Genomic DNA, 14,749 nt, shown 5'->3' with positions numbered 1-14,749 from the left:
ACTCTGTTAAATCTTGTAACTGCACTGTCTTCTGGTCCATGTTTGTTACCGCTCGAGCTGAGCTTTTGCTCGCCGTCCACCACTGCTGTTTGCCACCATTGCAGCAGACCTGCCACTGACTTCCATCCCTCAGGATCCAGCAGGGTGTCTGCTGTGCTCCTGATCCAGCAAGGTGCCCATTGCCACTCCCGATCAGGCTAAAGGCTTGCCATTGTTCCTGCATGGCTAAGTGCCCGGGTTTGTCCTAATTGAGCTGAACACTAGTCACTGGGTTCCACGGTTCCCTTCCGTGACCCACGGCTTTTAATAGAGCTATAACACTCACCGCATGGCCCAAGATTCCATTCCTTGGAATCCATGAGACCAAGAACCCCAGGTCAGAGAACACGAGGCTTGCCGCCATCTTGGAAGTGGCCAACCACCATCTTGGGAGCTCTGGGAGCAAGGACCCCCTGGTAACACTATCATGTATTTGCTGTGTAACTTTTGGCAAATTTCTTAACCTCTCTGAGCCAATATGCTTATCTTTAATTTGTGATGGCTTTAGTTGTTGTGATGTAATGTATAGCAATGTATATGATGCAGCTACATTTTCCTAGCACGTAGTAAGAACTCTTAAATAGCAAATAATGTTATAATACTCATCATTCTCCCTCGAAAACAAAACTGTTTGTGTTGATCTATATCTTTAAATTGGTAAAAATCATTTCCCCCATTAAACCTCTTTTCCAACTTTTAAGCACACTTAACTTGGTCCCTCTTTGAATGCTGTTTGCAGTTGAAACTCTTTCTGCATATCAGATGTAAGATTATTAAAAAATCTTTAAAGTATTTAAAGAATTTAAAATTACAATTTAGTTACAAGCCGTGGATTTAGGTGTTATTTCTCAAACTTATTCTGATGTAAACAAGGATTTATTTCACATTGAAATAATAACAAATATCTGTTGCGTAGGAATTAGTAATTCAATTTAGCAAAGGAATATTTGTCTGCAAAATACTTTTGTATTAATTTCCTATTTCTAATGGTTAATATGGGCTCATTCTCTTCTTGAATACATATTATTTACATTACTTTTATCTCATAATGTATTAACACTTTTAGACACTTCTGCAATGGAGTTTGAAACACCTATGAAGGCTTATTTTATGAATTTTTCAGCTGTTGTTTTAATGCTATATGAAATTTTAACAGAATTGTTTGACAATGACTGAAATTTTAAATAGTAACTCTATGAATAATTATTTGTGAGACTCAGGTGAAACTTAAAAAGTACTCTTTAGATACCAACTTTTCTTCTCCAGTGTCTAAACGATAAAGTTGAAATTCCTCTGCCTGGAGATGAAACCGTCATCAACTTAATACAACTTAATACTATTGAAGTTTAATACTTAATACTTAATAATATTAATACTATTAATACTATTGAAGTTTAATACTTAATACTTAATACTATTAATACTATTAATACTATTGAAGCTTTCTCCCTAGAGTAACACACATACTACTTTCCGTGCTTCCCAACCTCCATTCTGTTACCTCTTTCCATTTGATGTCATTTAAGACTATTTGATGTCATTTAAGACTAATTGCTCTTCCTCAAGTACTCTTTTTTTCTCCAGGTCAAAATTCCATTCATCTTATAAGATAGACCCAGTTTCTAGACTTCTCACCTCCTTTATCAAGTCTGTCAATACTCTTCCAAAAGGAATAAATTTCTTATTTAAACACAACTTTTCACCATTATTGTGCCCACTTTTTAAAATTGTAAAAAACTATCAGTCTCATTTCAGAAATAGAAACAAAAAAATACCCTAAAAGAGTATTAACATTCTCCTCAGTTTGATTCAACTTCAGACTTCTTCCTGAATATAGGATCATCATTTGTGTTTTCTTAGAGCATTAACTCTAGAAAATATTCAACTGTAAATTCTTTCTCTGCCTGCTTTGAAATGTAAATCTTTCTGTAGCTCAGGCTGGAGTGCAGTGGCTCCATCTCAGCTCACTGCAACCCCCGCCTCCCAGGTTCAAGGGATTCTTGTGCCTCAGCTTCCCAAGTAGCTGGGATTACAGGTGCATGCCACCAGCCCAGCTAATTTTTGTATTTTTAGTAGAGATGGGGTTTTGCCATGTTGGCCAGGCTGGTCTCCAGCTCCTGATCTCTGTTGATCCACTCGCCTCGGCCTTCCAAATTTCTGGGATTACAGGTGTGAGCCACCTCGTCCGGCTTCAGCTCTGTTTTCTGTTTCAGATTTTCTTCTTTTAGCTTTATAATCACATACCTTTAACCCTCTTTTATTTTACCTTGTACTTTTTAAGTAGTATACTTCAGATGCTTAGCATGTTATTTTACTCTTTTTCTTTTTTGAATATAAAAACTTTGAGGCCATGTATCTTACTCTGTAAGTTACTGTTATAGGACTCTTTCTTTAATTCAGCTAAAGATGGGGGTCCTTTTCACACGGACATGAAAAACTAGGCTTGCAGACAATCTGAAGGGTGAGGAGGGCAGGGTTTACTGGGTGAAAAGGAAAAAAGGGAAACAGGGACTCTCCGCAAGGTCAGAGGTCTGTTCCTGCATTTGCCTCCTCACAGAATGAATCCCAGGTTCCACCCAGGAAGAGGAGGGACCAGGCTCCTCCCCACTGTAAACAGAACCACTTCTGTGGCGCTCCTCCCAGTGCCCAGGTCAGCTGGAGTTTCTCTGGGGACCCCTTCCCACCTTGCTGTCTCATTATTAGAGATGCGGTTGGAAAATTTGAAACGTAGCATTTTCGTTATAAGTTCTAAGAATTACCAAAAAGTTTACTTAATTTTCTCTTGGTTACATGATTTTTTTAGGTGTATTTTAATTAATTTATTTTTAGTTGGCAAATAATTTTGTTTCATTATGGAGTATAATGTGATGTTTTGACCTATGTATACATTACAGAATACTTCAATCAAGCTAATTAACATATTGATCATCTCACAAACATCTTTTTTTGTGGCGAAAATGTAAAACATCTATTGGTTAAATTTAGAAGTATATGGGGGATAGTTCTATTTCTAATTTAATTTTATTTGGTTATAGAATATGAGTTTTAGAATATAAATTGTTTTTTTAAAGTTGAGTCTTCTTTTATGACCCATATTGCTAAAATTCCATGTATACTAGAGGAGAATGTATATTACCTAATTTATGTGTAGGATTTTACATATGTTAATAAATTTAAATTTTTATTAGTGATTTATTGTCTTCAACTATTCTAAACACTTATCAATTTTTTAGCTATTTATATTTAAGTCAATTACTGACATTGTTCCACAAAATGCCATATTTGTACATTTCTTTCTGCACGTCTGTCATATTTTAAGCACACATATATTAGAATTTATATATCATCCTGGTAATTAGCCTTTTATCTGTATATTGTAACTCTCCTGAAACAAATGTTTTATCTCAGTATATTTTATCTAATATTGATAAAGCTGTATTGGTATTCTCTGGTTAGTATTTTGTCTATATTTTCCTCTCTACTTCACATCTTTCCTTGTATATATCTCTAAGATATATTGTTAAAATGTACTTACTCTATTCAATTAGACAAACACTGACTTATCTAGCATGTTTAAGTAATATATATCTGTTGTGGGTACGGACGTATTTGGACTTTTTTTTTTTTTTTTGAGACAGGATCTTGCTCTGTCATCTGGACTAGAGTGAAGTGCAGTAGCTTGATCACAGAAGACTGCTGCCTCTACCTCCCAGGTATACATCACCATGCCAGGCTATTAAAAAAAATCATGCCTGTAATCACAGCTACTCGGGAGGCTGAGGCAGGAGAATTGCTTGAACCTGGGAGGTAGAGGTTACGGTGAGCCGAGATCGCGCCATTGCACTCCACTCTGGGCAACAAGAGCGAAACTCAGTCTCAAAAGAAAAAAAAAAATTGTACAGAGACAGGTCCCAATTTTTTGCCTAGGCTGGTCTCAAACTCCTAGGCTCAAGTGATCCTCCCACTTCAGCCTCCCAAAGTGCTGAGATTACAGGTGTGAGCCACTGCGCCAGACCTAGACTTCTATCTACTTACCCCAAGTACAATGTCAGCATTGCTTCATTTTTTACCCTTTTGTTAATGAGTTGATATTTTGTGTGTTTGTTTTCTATTTCATTTTATCCTCTATTTTGTAGGGCCATTTGAAAGTTTTCCATGAATATTTATAGTTTAAAAATCATAATATTTTTGTATTTCTGACATAGCACTGACTTTTTGCTAACATTGTTTTTCTACATTGTATTTCCTCCACTAGATTTGGAACAATTTGAAAAGGGCAGGATTTATGTCTAATCTAACATTTTATATCACACAGTGTTAATGTCTTACGCATAGTAAGAGCTCAATTTTTATTTTCAGGCTTGCAGTTAATTGTTTGAATGGTGAAAATAAGTTTAATAAACCAGTAGGGGTCTTTTAACACTACTGAAACATGTATTTGCTTATTTTTTTCTTAGCAATAACAGGAGAATAAATTATTTTAATTTCTGCAAAGCCTTTCTTTATATTATTCTTATAAATGGCATGAAAAATAAAATGTTCTTTATCACGATCTTCTGTGACATGCATGAAGCATTTTGTGTGTGGGGAGAGGACTATAATTTGATAAATATTTTGACACACATAGGTAAAAGGAGCAGTGGCCTCCAACCTGAAATCAGATTAATGAAAACTATGGTTATGTGACCCCATTGTGCTGATTAGGACCCAAGATTTTTGCAGGCGTAATTTGTCAGACCAAAGCCAAGGAAACTATGAGAGGATAAGTCAAGCTATGTGGGCTAATGCAACTCTGATTTTTTTTCCTTTTTGGTATCATTGCCTAAATAGCAAACTGTCAAAAATGGTTAAAAATTCTAAGATTACATGTTCCTATTCTAGAACTACAGGGTTCTTTTCTATCGCCCTGCTCAACAGTGCAAACACTTTGCTAAAAGCCAGATGGCAGTAGTTTTTTTCTGAATGCTATACGCAGACATGCATTTTCACTGCTAGGAGTTACTGCGAAAAGAAGTGTTATATAGCTGATCATACATGTCTGATCATAATTTTTCCTTGTTTTAAAGTACAAAATATTTTTAAACAGTAAAAATATATACATTTAAAAAATATTTTATATTTTAGTTATAATATTTTAAAATACATCATGTACTCTATACCTATCTCTATTAGTCTCAAACCCTGTCTATAAATGCTACCAGTCCCAGAGTATAAATTAGGAAAGAAAAATGAACAGAGGCTAGGTAACTAGAGTAGATATTAGTTGAGCTGGCAGTTTAACACAGGTCTTACCCTTCCCAAAGTTCATCCGTTTTGCACTAGACCAACCAAGCAATTTTTCTTAGAATAATGACATATAATGTAAAATAAACTCTAGTTCACTTACAATTGATATTTAGTTCAATTCTCCATTTTTGTCTCGCTATTTTTTTGTCAATTAAACAAGGACAATTTGTTTTCATTTTCTTTTGTTTTTCAATTTTATAATGTTTTCATGTCAAATGTCAGAGAAACATGAATAGTATTGTGCTGGATATGTGGTGGTTTCTAGGATTCGTTATAGGGGTTTACCTATTTTTATTGTCCCATCTACCATGCACCCAATCACAAAATGCTGTATTTACTTCCACGTATGTGCTATTTCCTGTCTTTGCTTTACACATGTTGCAACATTTTCCTTGAACTTACCTCCAGTCTCCGTCTACCGGTCACTTGTCCTGCTGGCCGTCCTGGTGAACTCTCCTTCTCTGTACCTCTGTGCATCTAAAGTGGACCAATCTTTCCTCAGCCTATCTTTACTTTTGCAGTTAATAGAAGATGTTAATATCACATCTTTCATATCTTCTTCTGATAGTAAACAGTGAACATTCAAGTCAAAGCTAAGTTGCTTATCACTTTGTGTCTAATGCTTGATGTCATCCCTCAAACAAGGTAGACTCTATGTCTGAATGAGTGCCTGAACAAATGGAGCAAAGTGGAAAAGACACCTCTTGAGCCTGGATCCTGTTTCACAAGATTTTGTCAGAATTAAATAAAATATTATATATAAAATACTTATCAATATTCTAGGGATATGATAAGAGCTATATTGTAGATATAAAAGTGCTATAACATATATTAATACATAGAAAATCAAGGAGACCATAATCAGAGCTGAAATTCCAGCTTAGCCATCCTCATCCACCTTCATAGCTGATACTCTTCTGTGACCTAGGATTCTTGCCTTTCCTTTTCTTTTTTTTCTTCTTTAATTAAAATATTACTTAATAATAAAATACTTCAGAAATCATGTATTACAATAATTTCATTATACAAAATGTATGTATAAAATTTCAACTCTATATAGATATTATATATTGATATATAATTATACATCAATATATAATTTTTATATATAGATATATAATTATATATCAATATATAATTTTATATATAGATATATAATTATATATCAATATATAATTTTATATATAGATATATAATTATATATCAATATATAATTTTATATATAGATATATAATTATATCAATATAATTATATATATAATATCTATATAATTATATTATATATAATTGATATATAATATATATAATATATAATTGATGTATAATATATATAATTGATATATAATTATATATTGATATAGAATTATATATATAGCCAAGTTTTCCCAAGAAGTTAGAAAAATCCAAAATTAACAATCTAACTTTGTACCTAAAGGAGCTAGAAAAATAAAGAACAAAGGGATAGATAGATATCTATATATACCAAGTTTCTTTATCCAGTCCACCATTGATAGGCATCTGAGCTGATTCCATGTCTATATTTTATATACATAGATATGTAATCAGAATTATATATATAGTTGAGATATGTAATGTAATTATATATCTCATTATACAAAATGTGTTATTTATGCATATGTATATCACATTTTGTATAATATTTAATTTCATTCTGCTCCATTTTTGTCTTGCAAATTTTTTTCTCAAATAAGCGAAGACAGTATTTGTTTTCATTTTCTCTTACTTTTAAATTTTAAAATGTTTTCATGTTAAATGTCATGGAAACATAGTATTGTATTGGAGGTGTGGTACATTATGCATTATGTAAATACATATATACATTTTATATAATGAGATATATAATTTTATATATATATATATGAAATGGAAGTGAAACCACTTATATATGTGCCCTGTATACCACTGAAGTGAATGGAAAAATGGGTTAATAGAAACTATACATCCTGGAAATTCTGATTTACCTGAAACTTAGTATTTACTCTAGTTTCTTATGTTTATGACATGCTGATTTTTTTAAATTGAGGCCTTCAAAATGCTTATTTTGGCTTCTTCGTCATATGTAGTATATTAAGCAGTTCTTGAATTGCTGTAAAGAAATGCCTGAGACTGAGTAATTTGTAAGAGGTTTAATTGGCTCATCGTTCTGCCGGCTGGACAGGCAGTATAGTGGCATCTGCTTCTGGAGAGGCCTCTGGAAGGCTACAGTCATGGTGGGAGGCAAAGCAGAAGCTTGCATGTCACATGGCAAAAGCAGGAGAGAGAGAGGTAGAGGGGGGGGTACCATACACTTTTCAGTGACCACATCTTGAGACAACTCACCATTGCAAACATACAGCACCAGGAGGGTGGTGCTAAACCATTCATGAGAACTCTGCCCCTGTGATCTGATCATCTCCTACAAGGCCTCACCTCCAACATTGGGGATGACATTTCACCATGGGATTTGGGCTGTGACAATATCTGAAATATACCATAAAGGTTTTGGCTCCACGTTTTTTGTTTGTTTGTTTGTTTTTACCAGAAAGACAAGTGAAAGTTATAACCAGTGTATTAGGGAACATTCCATAATGTAATCTTAAACAGCCACTGAAGTATATTTAAGAGCTACCAAATGAGTCTCTAACATATTTCTAAATTACCATAAAGAGGAGTGAATCCTTTTTGGATACAAGCTCTCCCAGAGCAAGATAGAAATCATTAGGAAAACAATCAATTTTCAAGAAACATTTGCCATGGATATGTTGTCTATTAGGGGTCTAGTACTTTACGTTTATTTTCTTTATTCCTAACAAAAACCCTTGGTTGTAAGTGTTCGTGGTGTGAGCCATTTGATATAGTAGGAAATTGAAACTCTGAGAAGCGACATGAATTAAGTGGGATCCCACTATTCTCTGTTAAGCTGGGATCAGTAGTCAGGTTTTTCTGACTTCGAAGTCCAGTCACCTTCCTCAGGGTTAGGTCTCATTCTGGAATTAATTCTTCAGACTAAATAAGGTTTATTTTCAGATAATGCAAAGCTATTTTCAGAAAAAGACTATTTGGTGGTTACGTTTATAATGTTAAATACATGCAGCCCTTCAACAAATATGTTTTAAACTTTATAATTTTTTTATGCTTTATTGCTCACATCTGTTTAGTGATGTTTAATTTCTTCTTATTGTTAGAAGTAGTTCATGCATAGACTTGCTTTTAAAAGAAAATGAGGTGAGATAACTCATAATTAACATAAGCTGACAAGTTAGGAACCCCAGCTGTTTAATAGATAAGCTCTAAAAAAGTTTCAGCAAACTTCTGGAGGAGGGAAATTTTCAATGTCATTTGTTTTCTCCTGTTCTTTGTGCACCTAAATAATAAATTCAGGCCCTATTACCATCCGCCTTTCTAAGTAGCAAGAACTCATTTTACCGTTTCACACACAAAACTCTCTGAACAAAGGACCTTGTGTTATGAGTGTATCCCTTGTCTCTGACTTTCCAATAAAAAAGGGATCATTTTCAAAATTGCATATTTTTTCATGAGAAAGTAGAATAAATATATAAGTGGGGAATGACCTAGTAATTAGATATGCCAATTATAACTATACATATTTAAAATGTATGTGTGTGTGTGTGTGTGTGATTAGCACGTATTTGTAAGTGGATCTCCCGTCCTTCTATCTTGGTGAGACTGCAGTTACTCTTTGAGCTTCCCAGCTGTGTCAGTTATACCCCTGGTTGTTTCCCAGTGTCAATTGTTATCCCACCACTTGTGCTGTCTTCTCAATTTGTATTATTAGTTTCATCCATGCCTCTCTTGCTACAAGAAACAAACACTGACTTTGGCCACCTTGAAAACACGAGTAGTTTATTGGCAGAACAACAGGAGCTCACAATAGGAAAGAGGCAATGAGAGGGAAAAAAGCCTGGCACTGGATTAGGAAAGAGCAAGCTCACAAGCCTAGAAACCATGCAGATAACACTAGTTTTGTAGCAGAGAACCCAATGTGAAATGAACCCAGATGTTTGTAGTCATTCTATACTTTTTTTTTTAAATTTTATTATACTTTAAGTTTTAGGGTACATGTGCACAATGTGCAGGTTTGTTACATATGTATATGTGTGCCATGCTGGTGTGCTGCACCCATTAACTCATCATTTAGCATTAGGTATATCTCCTAATGCTATCCCTCCCCACTCCCCCCACCCCACAACAGTCCCCAGAGTGTGATGTTCCCCTTCCTGTGTCCATGTGTTCTCATTGTTCAATTCCCACCTATAAGTGAGAACATGCAGTGTTTGGTTTTTTGTCCTTGCGATAGTTTGCTGAGAATGATGGTTTCCAGTTTCATGCATGTCCCTACAAAGGACATGGACTCATCATTTTTATGGCTGCATAGTATTCCATGGTGTATATGTGCCACATTTTCTTAATCCAGTCTATCATTGTTGGACCTTTGGGTTGGTTCCAAGTCTTTCCTATTGTGAACAGTGCCACAATAAACAACATGTGCATGTGTCTTTATAGCAGCATGATTTATAATCCTTTGGGTATATACCCAGTAATGGGATGGCTGGGTCAAATGGTATTTCTAGTTCTAGATCCCTGAGGAATCGCCACACTGACTTCCACAATGGTTGAACTAGTTTACAGTCCCACCAACAGTGTAAAAGTGTTCCTATTTCTCCACATCCTCTCCAGCACCTGTTGTTTCCTGACTTTTTAATGATTGCCATTCTAACTGGTGTGAGATGGTATCTCATTGTGGTTTTGATTTGCATTTCTCTGATGGCCAGTGATGATGAGCATTTTTTCATGTGTTTTTTGGCTGCATAAATATCTTCTTTTGAGAAGTGTCTGTTTATATCCTTCGCCCACTTTTTGATGGGTTTTTTTTTCTTGTAAATATGTTTGAGTTCATGAATGAATGTAGTCATTCTATACTTAAAGATTAAAATTCCAGGGAGGCAGACTCCAATTGACATAGCTTGGGTCACCTGTCTATAACTTGGGCAGGGCATGGGATGATTTAACTTTACATGGTTTATAGGATTCCCCAGAGGGACAAAACTAATAGGAGATATATATATATATATATATATATATACACACACACACACACACACACAATATATATATATATATATATACACACACACACACATTATATATATACACATATATATATACACACACATTATATATATGTGTATACATATATTTACAAATATGTTTTAATATATTGTGAGACTTCACCTTGTGATTGTGTGAGACAATTCTCCTTAATAAACCCTTTTCATATATATATATATATGAAAGGCCTTTCATATATATGATAGGCCATCTGCAAGCTGAGGTTTTAAATATATATATATATGTATATATATGTTTGTATATATTGTGAGTCTTCACTTTGTGATCATGTGAGTCAATTCTCCTTAATAAACCCTTTTCATATATATGAGAAAAGCCTTTCGTATACATGATAGGCCGTCTGCAAGCTGAGGAGGTAGGAAGCCAGTAAGGGCTCAGTCTGAATCCAAAAGCCTCAAAAGTAAGGAAGACAACAGTGCATCCTTAAGTCTGTGGCCAAAGGCCTGAGAGTCCTTGGCAAACCACTGGTGTAAGTCCAAGAGTCCAAAGGCTGAAGACCCTGGAGTCTGATGTCCAAGGGCAGAAAACATGAAGATGAAGGTTGGAAGACTCAGCAAGCCAGCTCAACCCACCTTCTTCCATCTGCTTTGTTCCAGCTGTACTGGCAGCTGACTGGATGGTGCCCACCCACATTGAGGTTTGGTCTTCCTTTCCCAGTCCACTGACTCAAATGTTAATCTCATCTGGCAACACCCTCACAGACACACCCAGGAACAATACTTTATCAGCTATCTAGGCATTCTTCAATTCAATCAATTTGACACCTACTATTAACCATCACACATGGGATGCTTTATTCTGTATCCCCTGGGGAGGAGGCTACCCTCTAGAAAGAAATTAGTTCAAGAAGGGAGAAGGAATGGTGACAAGGAATATCCATTAACTGTTTGTGTGAGCTTCTTGAGCTCAACAATCATATTTTTCTGTTTGTTGGTTTTTGTCTTTGATCTCAGGTTCTTAGCATAATGCTGTCACAGAGTGGGGTCTTAATAAATGTTTGTTGACTCTCAGTGCTGGAATAAATAATATTAACACATTTTGACAGCATAATTATAAACATAAATGCATCAATTTCTTTAGTAATGACTTTTCATTCTCCTCTTTATTCTAAGAAGTGTATCCTCAAAATGACCAAAAGAAAAAAAAAGCAATTCATTAAAACATTATTGGGCTCAAATATGCACTATATTTAGCAGGTACAATAATGAAAAAGGCAAAATGTCTTCCCTGTAGAAGTTTCTGGCATACCAGAGTCATGTGTCTAGGTCAGTGATACAAGTTATCTAGAGAGGCTGGTACCAACAGTGATCATCATTACAACATTAAGTAAAATAAACACAATTTAAAATAGACTAAACCTCCCATCACAGCTGAATGAAGTATATAAATGTTTTCAAGTGCACTCAAGAGATTGCTATTCAGACACTAAAAACACTTGAATGAGAAGTCTATGTGACAACCTGAAACACATTTAAAAACAAAATATTAAATGGCATGACTGGTTAACTATGAAAATATGAATTTACATGAATGTGGAAAAGACTTAGGGATGAAAAAAATTATTGTCAGAAAGATAGTTTTATTTTTCAATGTTCTTTAATGCTATTATACTATGGTTATATAATAAATATAATTTATAGAGATAAGTTGGGAATATTTATTTCATTTTATCATTATTCAACAACAACCAAATACTCTAAAATTGCTCCCTTACCTGTTAATGGAACTTAATTTCATTCTTTAACTAACAGCTAGGGCTTCTGTTCTGAATGCCTGGGGAGACTGCATTTTTATGTTAGTTTTTATTTACTCCTCATGAATTCTTGTTGGTTTTCCTCGCTGGGAGCACCTGTACTTTAAGGGCTATGAGAAAAAAATGTGTAGGTGTTCAATAGAGTTAGTTAGAATAAATGGCTGTTTATGATTCTTGCTAATGTATGTTTTATTATTTTTTTATTGCTCTACATCGATACATCTCTGTAGAAGTTCCAAGAGCTTTAAATCCTCTTTATCTAAATTGAAAACATCATCTTGAATCAATATCTTCTCTTTCTCCTGGTTACTGTGTTTCTGTGGAATTCTCCAAAGTATTCAGGTTCTGACACTTTCTCCAAATGTAAGATTAGTAACCAATTTCTGTAGATTTAAATATCACCATCATAGACAAATTAGTTTAGCCCTTGATTATCACATACCTGATCATTTTAGTAGTGCCTTACCGCTTTTCTCAGTCAGCGCACCCCTGCTACATCATGCTGACAGAGGCCAAATAGCAGCACACATCTGTTTTAAAACTTCTCAAAGGCTCTCATGCATTAGTCAACTGAAGTACAAATGCTGTAACTCAAACACCTACCTACTTTTGTAGCATTATCATTCATGATTACCTTGCTCCTACCCTGTAAATTAACTAAACTGGCTGACTTCCTGTTCCTGCATTGCATCAATGACTCCCACTTCCCTGTCATTGTTCATATAATCTTTTCTCGAAATGTCCTTCCCCATCTTTGCCGTAATCATTCAAATTTCTATCTATTCTATCCTTAAAGAAATATTCAAACAATTACACATTCTATATTTTTTTATTTTTCCAAATAGATATGATATCCTTCCCTTCAATCCTAATATGCTCCCTTTTACAATATTTAATCTGTGTTATTCTAATGTAAATAGTGATTAGACTATGCATAGTCTGAGCACAAGTGCCTCTGAATACACATATAATAACTTTGTCACCCTGGCATCCATTTGCTGTGCCCAGCGCAGAGGTTAGCTTGTTCTTTAGTTTTGATTAAAGAATGATTCCAAAATTGTTGCAGATAATTTCTAAGATGATTGAGTATACATTTCACCTCCATTTCAATTATTTTTCTGATTCAGAGGAAAGATACAAAGAGGGTATCCAAAAGCCAGGAGTCTTACAAAAGGATTGAAAGAACAGAAAGATGAATGAGACACGGGAAAATAATAAGCACCTTCTAAGACTTGAAGACTAAGTTAAACTTGAATGAGTTTAGAGAAAGAGTAATGCATTATATGGTGTGTGTGGTGGATGTGGTGTTGATATGTGTACTCCACACAAAGCAGTTTGGGTGTGTTACTTTAGGAAACATATTAGTGAGAGGTAGTGCTTTATTGTGTCTTCTGTCTCTGCACATCTTGATTAACGATTTACGCATTGCAAGTGAGTTTTATGGTTAATTTTTGTGTCAACTTGACTAGGTTAAAGGATAGCCAGACAGCTGGTAAAACATTACTTCCGGATGTGTCTGTAAAAGTGTTTCTGAAAGGAATTAGCATTTGAACCCGTACACTGGGAAAGAAAATTCCTGCTGCCGTCCTTCTTTACATATTTCACTCTGTAGATGAGTGAGTGAACTGATGCCATAGATAAAAGCCAAATCAAAGATTATGCAGCCATAGACTAACAGATCAGGAGGAAACCTGAGGGAGGCCTATTTAACCTCTGAAATGCTTAAAAATACCTAGAATTATCTATGAATGAAGATCCAGAGAATTGGCAGGGTTAGTGGATTGACTGAGTACACACAGTGTATTGTTTGTTGGCAGTGCCAGTTTTGTTTCTGTTGTTGTTGTTTTTTGTTTTTTGTTTTTAATTTTTTGAGATGGAGTTTTGCTCTTGTTGCCCATGCTGGAGTGCAATGGCGTGATCTTGGCTCACTGCAACCTCTGCCTCCTGAGTTCAAGTGATTCTCCTGCCCCAGCCTCCCAACTAGCTGGGAATACAGGCATGTGTCACCACGCCTGGCTAATTTTGTATTTTTTAAGTAGAGACGGGGTTTCTCCATGTTGGTCAGGCTGGTCTGGAACTCCCGACCTCAGGTGATCCGCTCACCTCAGCCTCCCAAAGTGCTGGGATTACAGGCCTGAGCCACCATGCCCAGCAGGCAGTGCCAGTTTTAAAATCCAGGGGCTCTGAGCCTCAAACCAGTGCCTCCTGCACTTAGTGCCATGAGCTTCTCCTGAGTAAATCTCCAGCAAAGGGCAAGCTAAAAGAAAGTTTAGAAGCAGCTAGTTGAACAGAGTCCCCAGAAAAAAAGCCTGTATAGGCTAAATATTTGAGACTTGAGATTTGTTTTGGCTCTGACCCGTATGCCATTTTGTACAGATTTTTCAAGCATTATTCTTTGATAATAAGAAAGGGGAGTGCAGAGAAAACAATTTCACAGACAATATCAATAACATGGCTGGTCTTTCAGATTCGTCACTGTTGAGCTACAGCTTAAGTAGAAAACAAACCTTAGTATTAAAAA

General features: G+C 35.2%; 1 long non-coding RNA gene across 1 annotated transcript in view; it reads left to right on the top strand.

The window, feature by feature from the left end:
- The window catches only part of LOC134759332 (uncharacterized), a 384,303-nt gene that overhangs the window by 137,278 nt on the left and 232,276 nt on the right, over window positions 1-14,749 (top strand). The gene's annotated exons all lie outside the window — the stretch shown is intronic.

Source organism: Gorilla gorilla, chromosome 9 (assembly GCF_029281585.2).
Source record: "Gorilla gorilla gorilla isolate KB3781 chromosome 9, NHGRI_mGorGor1-v2.1_pri, whole genome shotgun sequence".
NCBI classification, from domain to species: domain Eukaryota; kingdom Metazoa; phylum Chordata; class Mammalia; order Primates; family Hominidae; genus Gorilla; species Gorilla gorilla.
This window is presented reverse-complemented; position numbering and strand designations above follow the sequence as displayed.